Source organism: Arachis hypogaea, chromosome 2 (genome assembly GCF_003086295.3).
Source record: "Arachis hypogaea cultivar Tifrunner chromosome 2, arahy.Tifrunner.gnm2.J5K5, whole genome shotgun sequence".
NCBI classification, from domain to species: domain Eukaryota; kingdom Viridiplantae; phylum Streptophyta; class Magnoliopsida; order Fabales; family Fabaceae; genus Arachis; species Arachis hypogaea.
In genome coordinates this window covers 25103609-25116869 of record NC_092037.1, presented here as the reverse complement: position 1 = coordinate 25116869, position 13261 = coordinate 25103609, and positions in this window count along the sequence as shown.

Sequence of the window (13261 nt, the reverse complement as noted above, 5' to 3'; positions counted from 1 at the left end):
TCTCCAACCCGTTCGAAGAAAACACAAACCGTCCATTTTCGAGCAACATTCCAAACTGCAGAGATAGCACTCGTCGCGAAGATCAGAACTCTCCATCAACACAACATAGAACTCTCGATCAACAATCTCCAGAAAAAACGAAGTTACAATACTCAAGGTACGTTACGTTACTACTTTACTCATATTCTATATTTTCCAGATTTCGAAAACGAAGAACTAGGTTTTACTATTCTTCTGCATTCTTCTAGGTTTTACTGTTCTTCTACGTTCTTCTAGGTTTTACAGTTTTTAATGTTTTACTTATTCTAGGTTTTAATGTTATTCTTGGTTCTAGGTTATACTGTTCTTCTTAGTTGTTCTAGGTGTTACTATTCTTGTTGTTCTAGTTCTTTTGGTAATTGATTTTTGGAAGTATATTGCTTGATTTAGTGGGTGTATATGGAGTATTTTGTTGGGTGTATATTTCTGAACTGATATACTGTAGTATAGTGATCACTTGCAACTGTTCTAATATTTGCTTGTCCATGGGTGTATATTGCTTCACCTTGTAATGTTGCTTGACGTTGTATATTAATGCATGTTTGAGTAATATCTGACTGATATCTATGGGTGTATCTGACTCATATGTATGGGTGTATCTTACTGATATCTATGGGTGTATCTGATTCATATCTATGGGTGTATCTGACTCATATCTATAGGTGTATCTTACTGATATCTATGGGCGTATTTTTCATTTCAGAAACAATGGTAGCCAGAAACCAAGCTGGAAAAAATGTAAGAACAAATATATGTCTTAGACGAAATCAGTTTTATATAATAGAAATATATCCGGCTATAATTTTGCTGTTCTTCTACGTTCTTCTAGGTTTTACTATATCTGACTATAATTTTGCTTTGTTTACAGCAAACCAAATACCTTAAGTGTGCAACCCATTTGTTAAATGAGAAATTCAGAAACATGAGCAAGGAGAAGAAAACAATTGTTAGGGATTTGGGATTTGGTGCCTGATGCACATCCCGCCACTGATTAATGCAAACGAATACACAACTTACACCCAAGTGTCAGATAGATTCTAAGGATATTGACACTGATTAATGTAACTACTATATGATTGATGTAACTGATTAATGTAATAAATTGAACACATGCTGTAAAAAATTTTCAATTATGAGTAAAATTTTCTCTGCTGTATTTAAAATGTCTGAATTACAGGTACAATAATATGAAGAAAAACATCAAACCAAATATACACCCATGATCTAACATTTTTTACACCCAAATAAAGTTGAATATACACCCAAAATTCTATCTCCCTGATGCTTTATCCCTAAAACCCTGAACCCTGAACCCTAAACCCTAAACCTTAAAAACCTAAACCCTAAAACCCTAAACCCTAAACCCTAAAACCTTAAACCCTAAACACTAAACCCTAAACCCTAAATGCTAAATCCTAAACCCTAAACCCTAAATCCTAAAATCCTAAACCAAATGTCTGAATTACAGGTACTATAATATGAAGAAAAATATCAAACCAAATATATACCCATGACCTGACATTATTTACACCCAAATAAAGTTGAATATACACCCAAAATTCTATCCCCCTGATGCTTTATCCCTAAAACCCTAAACCTTAAACCCTAAACCCTAAAAACTAAACCATAAACCCTAAAATCCTAAAACCTTAAACCCTTACACCCTAAAACCCTAAATCCTAAACCCTAAACCCTAAAAGCTAAAATCCTAAACCCTAAACCCTTAAACCCTTAAACCATAATAAAAAAATAAACAATATTTTATAACATAAACATCATATTGTGAAATATATATATATATATATATATATATATATATATATATATATGTAAAATGTGAAACACAAGAAAATTCACAAAAATACACCCAAAACAACAGTGTTTTTACATCCATATTCTGTAACTATACACACAAAGAGTTATTTGCTGCTGCTGGTACCCTGAACTGATAATTCATAACACGTCCTTGAGGATCTCTGTTTAGTTTCATGTGCTGTTTGAGCATCTCTGCTTTACTTAGACAACAAGGGTGTGAATGATCCAGCACAACCTTTGAAATGATCCAAGCACCAACATCCTTCAATGTGTGTATATAAATTCTTGCAGGACAGTTTAAACCGGCTGTCGGATTCGTCTTTTCGGTCGGAGATATTTTAGATTTTCATTTTCCCTCTCAGCTACATATAATCAATTGATTCTTAATCTCGTTTTCCTTCCTATTTGTACTCCAAACTCTTGTAGAAAAACCTGCAGCCTTGGCGTAGTTCCTGTAAAATTTTCCAGCATCTTCAAGAGTGGTAAAGGTCATTCCAACCTTGGAAACAAACTGGTCATCAACAACAGAGAGAGCCTGCAGAATACACCATGTCAAAAAACTAAAAATACACCTAATCATGTCTGATATAATACACCCGAACGATAACAACTCAACTAAAATAACAAAAAAAGTCATAAACTGTAAATACACCCACACTTCCCCCTAAAATACATCCAAAAAATTCTGATCTACACCCGAGCGTCAGCTATAAATTGCAGATAATTAATCAAAACTAATACATTAGATTCAATCCACAGATTTATATTCATGCGTTAATTTCACAGTCAATGTTCACGAATTAGTCAGCTACACAATGCTATACAAATAACTGCAACAAAATTCAGAGTAATCGTATGTAAATCAAACCTCAGGAACTTCGTTAGATTCAAATTCATAATCCACTTCGCCCTGATTTAGCTGACAATCTGAGGTTGAATCATCCATTATCTTCAAAACGAGTTCAAATTTTGATTTCAGAAACCAGAAAATCGAAAAGAAAACGAAACTGAAATTACAGAGAGAGGAACTCACGTCAATGACGAAGAACAAACCAATGAGAAACTAGGGAAAAAGAACGATCGAAAAAGTAGGGGAAGACGCGCGAGAAGAAGAACGAAGAAATTTGGAAAGAATGAGAACGAAGAAAGAAACGTGGGATCTGTTATATAGCGCGTGTAAGGGACGTAATACTAGGAGCGCGTTTTGGAGGGTTAGTAGTTAATTGACTTATAATGCTTACAAGCCCTAATCACTTGTATGCAGCACTTTTCCGTTATTCACATATTAGTATAATATAACATTTCACGACATCATTTATTCACATATCATTTAATATGTCATTGTTTTAATTGATTCAAATTGGCATCAAATTTTTATTAAATAAAGCATTTTTTTTCTAAAATTAAATTATGTGAATAAAATTAGTTCATAAACTATTCTCTCTTATTTTTTGTTTTATAAATCAAAGTTTTTAAAACATATTCAAATGCACTATTTTTTTCTTTTATTTTTTCTCGCGCAATTCAAATAAAATCTTTTTTATAAAATAAAAAAACTATTTCAAAAAACTTATCATACTACAAATTATTTTATAAAAATAATAACAATATTACTTGTATATAAAAAGTATTAAAAGTTATATGAATACATTTATGATAGAATATAATATGATATCAGTTTTGTCTTTAAAACAATGACTTTTATTTTTCTCTAAGATAATATAATTTTTATTGGTATTAGAATAAGTATTTGTTTGGGCGCTATTAAATTGATAGAAAAAATATTTTTTATTTTTTAGCGTATTTAATAAATTTCTAGTAATAAAAGTAAAAATACTAGAAAAATAAAAAAATATATTTTTTTGAGAAGTTACAATTTATATCAATTTTTTAAAAGATTTTTTTTAGAAAAAAAGATATTTTTCATGTAATAAATAAATAAAAAGATACTTTTATATGGTTATACCCAAACATAATTGATAAATAAAAAGATCTTTTTATATGAAATATCCAAACATAAAATTACTTTTATTTTTCTATAAAATTTTTTAAAAAAATAATTAAATTTTTTTTTTAAAAAAACTCACCCAAACAAACTCTAAAAATATTTTGTTAATATTTTTTAATAAGATGCAGAAAGGTAAGAATTAATAAGTTTCTAGTTTTTATCATTTCTTTTATATGGATCAAACATAGATGCAGTGCGTTGATATTGAAAGTCTGTGTTTTTCATTCATATGAAATAATTTTTTTTTAATTGATATTAAACATATTGGATGGAAAAAAACAAGTTTAAAATTAAATGGTCTGATTTTAACACTATAAATTTTTTATTTTTTTATTTTGTTAAAAATAAAATCAGGTGGTCCAATTTCAATTTAACAAATTCGAAACAAATAAATAAGAGAATCCGATTTTTTATTTATTTTTTAAAATAAATAACACAAATCACTGTGTCCAATTTATGCTGAACACCATTTATCAAGTGAGAAATCAATGTCTTCGATATCGGTGCTTCGTTTTCAAAATTTCACAATGAAGTAAAGCACATCTAATCACCACTTTAAGGTGATACACTCTAGGCACAACTATCTTAAATAAAATTTACGTTATTTGGATGGAAAAAAATATGTATTTTAATTAGTCATATAACTATCTTATGAATAACATATTTATATGTTATTAAGCTTATAAATATTAGATTATTATAAAAAAAGGTTATATGTTCAAAATCTAAGACTTAAAAATATTTGATAAATATTTATATTTCAATAACATGCGAAACAAAAAAAAAATAGTGTGTTATAAATAATAGATAATGTTAAATTTATAAAACAAGAGAGGAGAGAAATTGGTCTAGTGACTAATTTCATCATTTGAATCACATCCTTTAATTTATTCGACCTAAATGAGTCATTTAATAAAATTTAGAGACCAATTTAAATTAAGTTTAATTATTCTATTAATTTTTATAATTTTATTTAATTTTTAATTATATTTTTATATAATTTCTTTTAATTAGATTTTTATACCATATCAAATTTGTAATTAAGTACTTACTGTGATAAAAACGTTAAAATTAACAGACTATTTCGTTTTGTTTGACAAAATATTCTATTAATTTCAACATTTTTGTCACGAAATCTAATATAGTATAGGAACTCAAGTACAAAATCTAATATAGTATAGGAACTCAATTAAAAAGAAAATCACACCTTAAATTATTATAAGAAAATGCATGAAACCAAGGCGATTTGGACTTGGACGTGGGATCCAAGTTATTGAGTCTGAAGAACTAAAACAATTTAAATGATGACTAAATATTATTTGGTTAAAATCAAATTGTTTGTATGATTTATCTTGTGTAATGTGCAGAAAATAAATTGAAATAAAACTGGCCCAACAAGCATATATACAAGCCCAATATTAGTTCAACTTGAACACATCACTCATCACTCTAAATCCAAAATTAAGTTGCTGAACCGTATGAAAGAAAAGCAAAAAAAATGGCCCAAGATCAAACCTAAGCCCAAACGGTAGTCCATATCTAAATCCACACATTCAACTTAGTTGCTAACTAAGTAATGCAATCCCATTTTATTTGAACCAAACTTCATATCACCGAAAGACAAAGTCTCTCTTCTCTTTTCTTTCACATCACTCACGTAAATTCTCTGAAACAAAAAGAAAGAATGGAAAAATTCTGAAGTTAGGGCAAATTAAAGAACAAAAAGCAAAATTTCTATTTTAAAGCAAAGAAGAGAAGGTAAAAAAGGCTAAGGCAAGAGGCAAGATCACATCCAAGGGCGAATCACGAAAAGGAGATATTAACATTTGTGCTTCGTTGAAGGTTGCTGAACAAATTCTCTAAGCTACAAGCACCGATCTTTGAAAAAATGAAGAAAGTAATGATAATGGTACTCTGCTGTAAATTAACACTCAAGAATCTGACTTGGAGCCAAAGTAAGAATACACAGTTCAGATTCAAGAGGAAAAATGAAAAAGGTTGAAAGAGAAGATTGAAAGTATGGTTGCATGTTTGATTCAGTCACTGCTTCTACCCTCTATCTTCTATGTCACGCCGCTGCTACCATTGATTATAGAAAAAGAATTCAAACAAGGTGTTGAAGCAAGTTTCAAACCCCTGGAAGCTTCACTCCTCTATTAAAGGGGTGAACGGCCAAGGATTGATGCAAGGAGTGAGAGCACAAAGTTTGGGTTCCCATATCTCACTAAGCTGTTTATTCTTCTTCTTCATAGTTGTCATTGAGTGTGTCTTTTTCTTAGTTTAATCTTTCTATGTTTCAATGGTCAAAGGTAAAATGGTGAGGTTTGTAAGAAAAAGCTATTGAGTGGAAAAAGGCAGAGAGTTAGACTTGGAGAAAAAACTATAATTATTTCAGAAACTCTTTATAAGTTTTTTCTGTTTTGTTATCATGAATCCTGAGGGGATTCCCTTGCAAGTTGGGTTAGAATTTTGTTGTTGAAAACTCAAGGTAAATTCCTAGTCAAGTCTAGTTTGGGTTAGAAACTGAATTTGTCCTATATAGGATTGGTTAGAATCCAAGAGAGAATTGGTGAATGTAATTCTCTCATGTTGTGATGGAGACTAGATGTAGGCTACATTACACTTAGTAGCTAAACTAGGATACATTTGTGTGTCATTATTCTTTCTCTTTTCAGTTTCTGGTTCTGCATTATAGGAGACAAAACTGAAGTATCTCCTGATTCTACTATTCAGTAACACTTCTTCATAACACACTTTGCACGTAACTCTGTTTTGTCTCCTACCGAGCCAAGAGACAAAACCATAGTCTCTACTGTTTTTTACTCAAAGTATCTAAACTAAATTCAAGGTTGAAAGCAAAATAAAAAAGGAGGCCAAGATTCAATCCCCTTCTCTTAGTCAATGATAACCATCACAAGTTATTATAGATGAAGCCTATGACGGGTGAAGCTGTCTGACGTCATTGGATGGATGATGTTGGAGGTACCTACAACGGACTTCGATGCTTAAGTTAGCTAGAGTTTTAGGCTGATTTAAGTGAATTGAAATTGAAAAATACCTGAGTTTGGCAGGGTATTTATAGAGGATGATGACTTGGTCATCACTTCATTTGTAGATAGTGGGTGATTTTCTTCTCTTGTATCTTGGAAAGTTATTCCACGTTTTTAGGAATGATGATATGTAAATAGTGCCTAAGGTAGTGGAATGACAAAGCTTTGCTTACTACACAAGTTAGGTTGGGACACGCGTTATCAAGTTGGTTTGGTGGATCTAGAATCTAGTTGAATTAGATTTGAAAGCTTAATAGGCTTCCTTAAAATGGCCCAACCTTTACTGGCTCCTGATCCCAAGCTATTTAGGTCAAGGTATGAACAGTATCCGTACTAGAAGTCAAACTCAAAAGAGGTCGTGCTTCAAGCAAGTCAAATGATGAATCTTTTATGGTCACTCTTCAATACAAGTTTGCATATTTTCGCGAAGAGATCAAAATCTTGACGTGTTTTGCCACGTGAATAGCTGAAGTTCATCGACGTCTTATAATTACAGCATCGCTTCAACTGTTCACGCGTCTCTTTAGACACCTTCAACATGAAGTTACTTTTTGCCCCCATTATAATTGGTACATATATCCTTCTCATTCTACCTTTTCGTCTTTCTTCTATTTCTCCAACCTTTCATACTATCCATTTAGACTTTCCAATTTCTTTCTACAACTTTTGGATTTCCCGAGTTTTATTAGCTATGCTCTTTTGTGCCACCTTTATTTCTTTTGTTTTCAAGGTTATTGTTGTCGTATCTTCTCTAATGTGGTTATTCATGTGCTTTCCTCGCATTTTCTGTATCTTCTCTAATAGGAAGAGCATACTCCATGATTTTATGCTTTCCTTTAATGAAAAGACTGTATTATTTTCTAAATATTTTTCTCACTTTTGTTGTACTTTCTCGGTGTCTATTTTTGTCGCTCTACAATGTTCATCTTCTGCAAATAGGTTGGTTGATACAGATATTAATGATGTGAGGCTGAAAATAGGATTGTAGCCTCCTAGATGCCACGACCATAGCATAAGCAAACTTTTCATTTCTTTGATAATTCAATTTGGCCCCTTGTAATGTCTTTCTTGTGAAATAAATAGGCTTTTTTGTCATGTTTTATCTTCTCGAGCCAATGCAGAGGCTACTGATGAGCAGATATTTTATACACTTTTTGGGGGTGATTTCATATAGATTTTAGTATGTTTTAGTTACTTTTTAGTATATTTTTATTAGTTTTTAGGCAAAATTCATCTTCTGGACTTTACTATGAGTTTGTGTGTTTTTCTGTGATTTCAAGTATTTTCTGGCTGAAATTGAGGGAGCTGAGCAAAAATCTGATTCACGCTGAAAAAGGACTGCTGATGCTGTTGGATTCTGACCTCCCTGCATTCGGAATGGATTTTTTGGAGCTACAGGAGTCCAATTGGCGCGCTCTTAATTGGGTTGGAAAGTAGACATTCAGGGCCTTCCATCAATATATAATAGTCCATACTTTGCACGAAGATAAACGATGTAACCTGGCGTTTAACGCCAGTTCCATGTTGCATTCTGGCATTGAACGCCAGAAACAGGTTGCAAGTTGGAGTTAAACGCTAGAAACAGGTTACAACCTGACATTTAACTTCAGAAACAGCCCAGGTACGTGAGAAGCTTAAGTCTTAGCCCCAGCACACACCAAGTAGGCCCCAGAAGTGGATTTCTGCACTATCCATCTTAGTTTACTCATTTTTTGTAAACCTAGGTTACTAGTTTAGTATTTAAACAACTTTTAGAGACTTATTTTGTATCTCATGACATTTTAAATCTGAACTTTGTACTTTTTGACGGCATGAGTCTCTAAACTCCATTGTTGGGGGTGAGGAGCTCTGCAGCATCTCGATGAATTAATGCAATTATTTCTGTTTTCTATTCAAACACGCTTGTTTCTCTTTAAGATGTTCATTTGTACTTAACCATGATGAAGGTGATGATCCGTGACACTCATCACCATTCTCAATCTATGAACGCGTGCCTGACAACCACCTCCATTCTACCTTCGATTGAATGAATATCTCTTGGATTCCTTAACCAGAATCTTCGTGGTATAAGCTAGAATCCATTGGCAGCATCCTTGAGAATCCGAAAAGTCTAAACCTTGTCTGTGGTATTCCGAGTAGGATTCAGGGATTGGATGACTGTGACGAGCTTCAAACTCACGAGTGTTGGGCATAGTGACAGACGCAAAAGGATCAATGGATCCTATTCCGACATGATCGAGAACCGACAGATGATTAGCCGTGCAATGATAGCGCATTTGGACCATTTTCACTGAGAGGACGGATGGTAGCCATTGACAACGGTGATCCACCAACACACAGCTTGCCATAGGAGGAACCTTGCGTGCGTGAAGAAGAAGATAGGGGAAAGCAGAGATTCAGAAGACAAAGCATCTCCAAAACTCCAACACATTCTCCATTACTACGTAACAATTACTTATTTTATGCTCTTTCACTTTTTACAATTGAAACTAAAGAACCCTATTGGTATCCTGACTAAGAATAATAAGATAACCATAGCTTGCTTCAAGCCAACAATCTCGGTGGGATTCGACCCTTACTCACGTAAGGTATTACTTGGACGACCCAGTGCACTTGTTGGTTAGTTGTGCGGAATTACATAGTGTGAGTGTGATTTTCGTGCACCAAGTTTTTGGCGCCGTTGCCGGGGATTGTTTGAGTTTGAACAACTGACGGTGAATCTTGTTGCTTAGATTAGGAAAATTTTGTCTTTTGGGTCAGAGTCTTTTATTTTCTTTTCAAAAATTTTTCAAAAATATTATTTTTCTTTATTAATTTTTAGTTTTTATGTGAGTTTAGTGTCATGTTTTAAGTTTGGTGTCAATTGCATGCTTTTTTTTGTCTTTCAATTTTTGAATTGCATGTTCTTTGTTCTTCCTTGATCTTCAAATTGTTCTTGTCAATTTTTCTTGTTTGATCTTGGGTTTGTCTTATTTTGTGTCTTTTCTTGTTTTTCTTGTGCATTTTCAAATTTTTAGTTTTCAAAAATTTTTATTTATTAAATTCCTTATTAAAACACGTTAAATTTATAGCTCAGTTGGCTAGAGCGTTGGCTTATGTTCTTGGCAATTGGGTATCTTCCTTTTAAAACTTTTTCAAAAATAATTTTTCTTTGATTAAATCTTGTGCCAAACTTTAAGTTTGGTGTTCTTTTGTTAATTTTCTTTAATTTTCGAAAATTTATTTTGGTTTTCTAAAAATTTTAAGTTTGGTGTTCTTTCTTTTGTTCTTGTTATTCTTGTGAGTCTTCAAGGTGTTCTTGAGTCTTCTTTGTGTTTTGATCTTAAAATTTTTAAGTTTCATGTGCCTTGGTGTTTTTCCTCCAAAATTTTCGAAAACAACGAGCATTGGATTTAAAAATTTTAAGTCTTGTGTCTTTTGTGTGTTTTTCTCTTTCATAATAAAATTCAAAAAATAAAAAATATCTTTCTAACTATTTTTAAGCAAATATTTCAAAATTTTTTCCATAAAAATTCAGATTTCAATTTTAAATTTTAAAATCATATCTTTTTTCAAAAATATCCTAACCACTTTCTCTCTCCTCACTTTTTCAAAAATCTTCATAAAATATTTTCAAATTTCTTATTTTTATTCTTTTTATTTTATTTCATTTTATTATTTCGAAAATTATTTTTCTTATATAATAAAATAAATAAAATAAATCCACATCATCTCCCTTTCTCCATCATGGACCTAAGTGGAAATGAGCAGTCCAGAAGGACTCTGGGGTCATATGCTAACCCCACTACTGCTTCATATGGGAGTAGTATCTGTATACCCTCCATCGGAGTCAGTAGTTTTGAGTTGAATCCTCAGCTCATTATCATGGTGCAGCAAAGTTGCCAGTATTCCGGTCTTCTATAAGAAGAACCTACAGAGTTTCTGGCAGAATTTTTACAAATTGCTGATACAGTACATGATAAGGAAGTAGATTAGGATGTCTATAGATTATTACTGTTTCCATTTGCTGTAAAAGACCAAACTAAGAGGTGGTTAAATAACCAACCTAAGGCTAGCATAAGGACATGGAAACAGCTGTCAAAAAAATTTCTGAATCAATATTTCCCTCCAAAATGGATGACACAGCTAAGGCTGAATATCCAAGGCTTTAAACAAGGAGATAATGAATCTCTTTATGATGCCTGGGAGAGATACAGAGAGATGCTAAGAAAATGCCCCTCTGAAATGTTTTCAGAGTGGGTGCAGTTAGACATCTTCTATTATGGGCTTACAGAGAAAGCTCAGATGTCTTTGGACCACTCAGCTGGTGGATCTATACACATGAGAAAGACAATTGAAGAAACTCAAGAGTTCATTGATACAGTTGCTAGAAATCAGCATCTATACCTAAGCAATGAACCTTCCATGAACAAAGAGGCTAAAACAGTAACTGCTGAACTCAGTCCTGCAGAACAAGTTACTGAATTCACTCAGCAATTAGATTTTCTAACAAAACAACTAGCCGAATTCAAGGAGATACTACAAGACACAAGAATGGCTAATATGAATATGGAAGTGCAGTTGAAGCAAACAGAACAGCAGTTGTCAAAACAGATAATAGAAGAGTGACAAGAAGTTCAATTAAGAAGTGGGAAGATATTAAATACCTCACTTCAAGGTAGCAGGAAGCCAAGAAATGAACAAACTACTACCCAAAATTCCTTTGAGGACAGTAAGAGCCCAGAGAAGAACAATTCTGGCGTTCAAATGCCAGAAAAGGGTGAAGGGCTGGCGTTAAACGCCCAACCCATGCTCAGTTCTGGCGTTCAAACGCCAGAAACAGGCAAAAAGTTGGCGTTGAACGCCCAAAGGATGTTCAGTTCTGGCGTTCAGACGCCAGAAATAGGTAAGGAGTTGGCGTCTAACGCCACTCCAGCTTCCACCCCTGGCATTCAAACGCCAGTGGGGGATCAGACACATACAAGTGCTGATAGCAATCCCTCTAAAAAGGCTTCTCAACCCACATCTGTAGGCAATAAACCTGCAGCAACTAAGGTTGAAGAATACAAAGCCAAAATGCCTTATCCTCAGAAACTCCGCCAAGCGAAACAGGATAAGCAATTTACCCGCTTTGCAGACTATCTCAGGACTCTTGAAATAAAGATTCCGTTTGCAGAGGTACTTGAGCAAATACCCTCTTATGCTAAGTTCATGAAAGAGATCTTAAGTCATAAGAAGGATTGGAGAGAAACTGAAAAAGTTTACCTCACTAAAGAATGCAGTGCAGTCATTTTGAAAAGCTTACCAGAAAAGCTTAAAGATCCCGGAAGTTTTATGATACCATGCACATTAGAGGGTACTTGTACCAAGCAAGCTCTATGTGATCTTGGGGCAAGTATCAACCTAATACCTGCATCTACTATCAGAAAGCTTGGTTTGACTAAAGAAGTCAAACCAACTCGGATATGTCTCCAACTTGCTGATGGCTCCATTAAATACCCATCAGGCGTGATTGAAGACATGATTGTCAAGGTTGCCTTTCCCACTGACTTTGTGGTGCTGGAAATGGAGGAGCACAAGAGTGCAACTCTCATTCTAGGAAGACCTTTCCTAGCAACTGGACGAACCCTCATTGATGTCCAAAAAGGGGAAGTAACCCTGAGAGTCAATGAGGATGAGTTTAAGTTGAATGTTGTCGATGCTATGCAGCATCTAGACACCCCAAACGACTGCATGAGCATTGATATTATTGACTCTCTGGTAAAAGAGGTCAATATGACTGAGAGTCTTGAATTAGAGCTAGAGGATATCTTTAAAGATGCTCAGCCTGATCTGGAGGAACCAGAGAGAATAATAGAACTTCTGAAAATACCTCAGGAAGAGGATAAACCTCCCAAGCCCGAGCTCAAACCATTACCACCATCCCTGAAATATATATTTCTGGGAGAAGGTGATACCTTTCCTGTAATCATAAGCTCTACCTTAGAGCCACAGGAAGAGGAAGCACTAATTCAAGTGCTAAGGACACACAAGACTACTCTTGGGTGGTCCATCAGTGATCTTAAGGGCATTAGCCCAGCCAGATGCATGCACAAGATCCTATTGGAGGATGACGCTAAGCCAGTGGTTCAACCACAGAGGCGGCTGAATCTAGCCATGAAGGAGGTGGTGCAGAAGGAGGTCACTAAATTACTAGAGGCTGAGATTATTTATCCTATTTCTGATAGCCCCTGGTTAAGCACTGTCCAAGTTGTCCCTAAGAAGGGTGGCATGACAGTGGTTCATAATGAAAAAAATGAACTGGTTCCTACAAGAATAGTTACAGGGTGGTGTATGTGTATTGATTATAGAAGACTCAATACAGCTACCA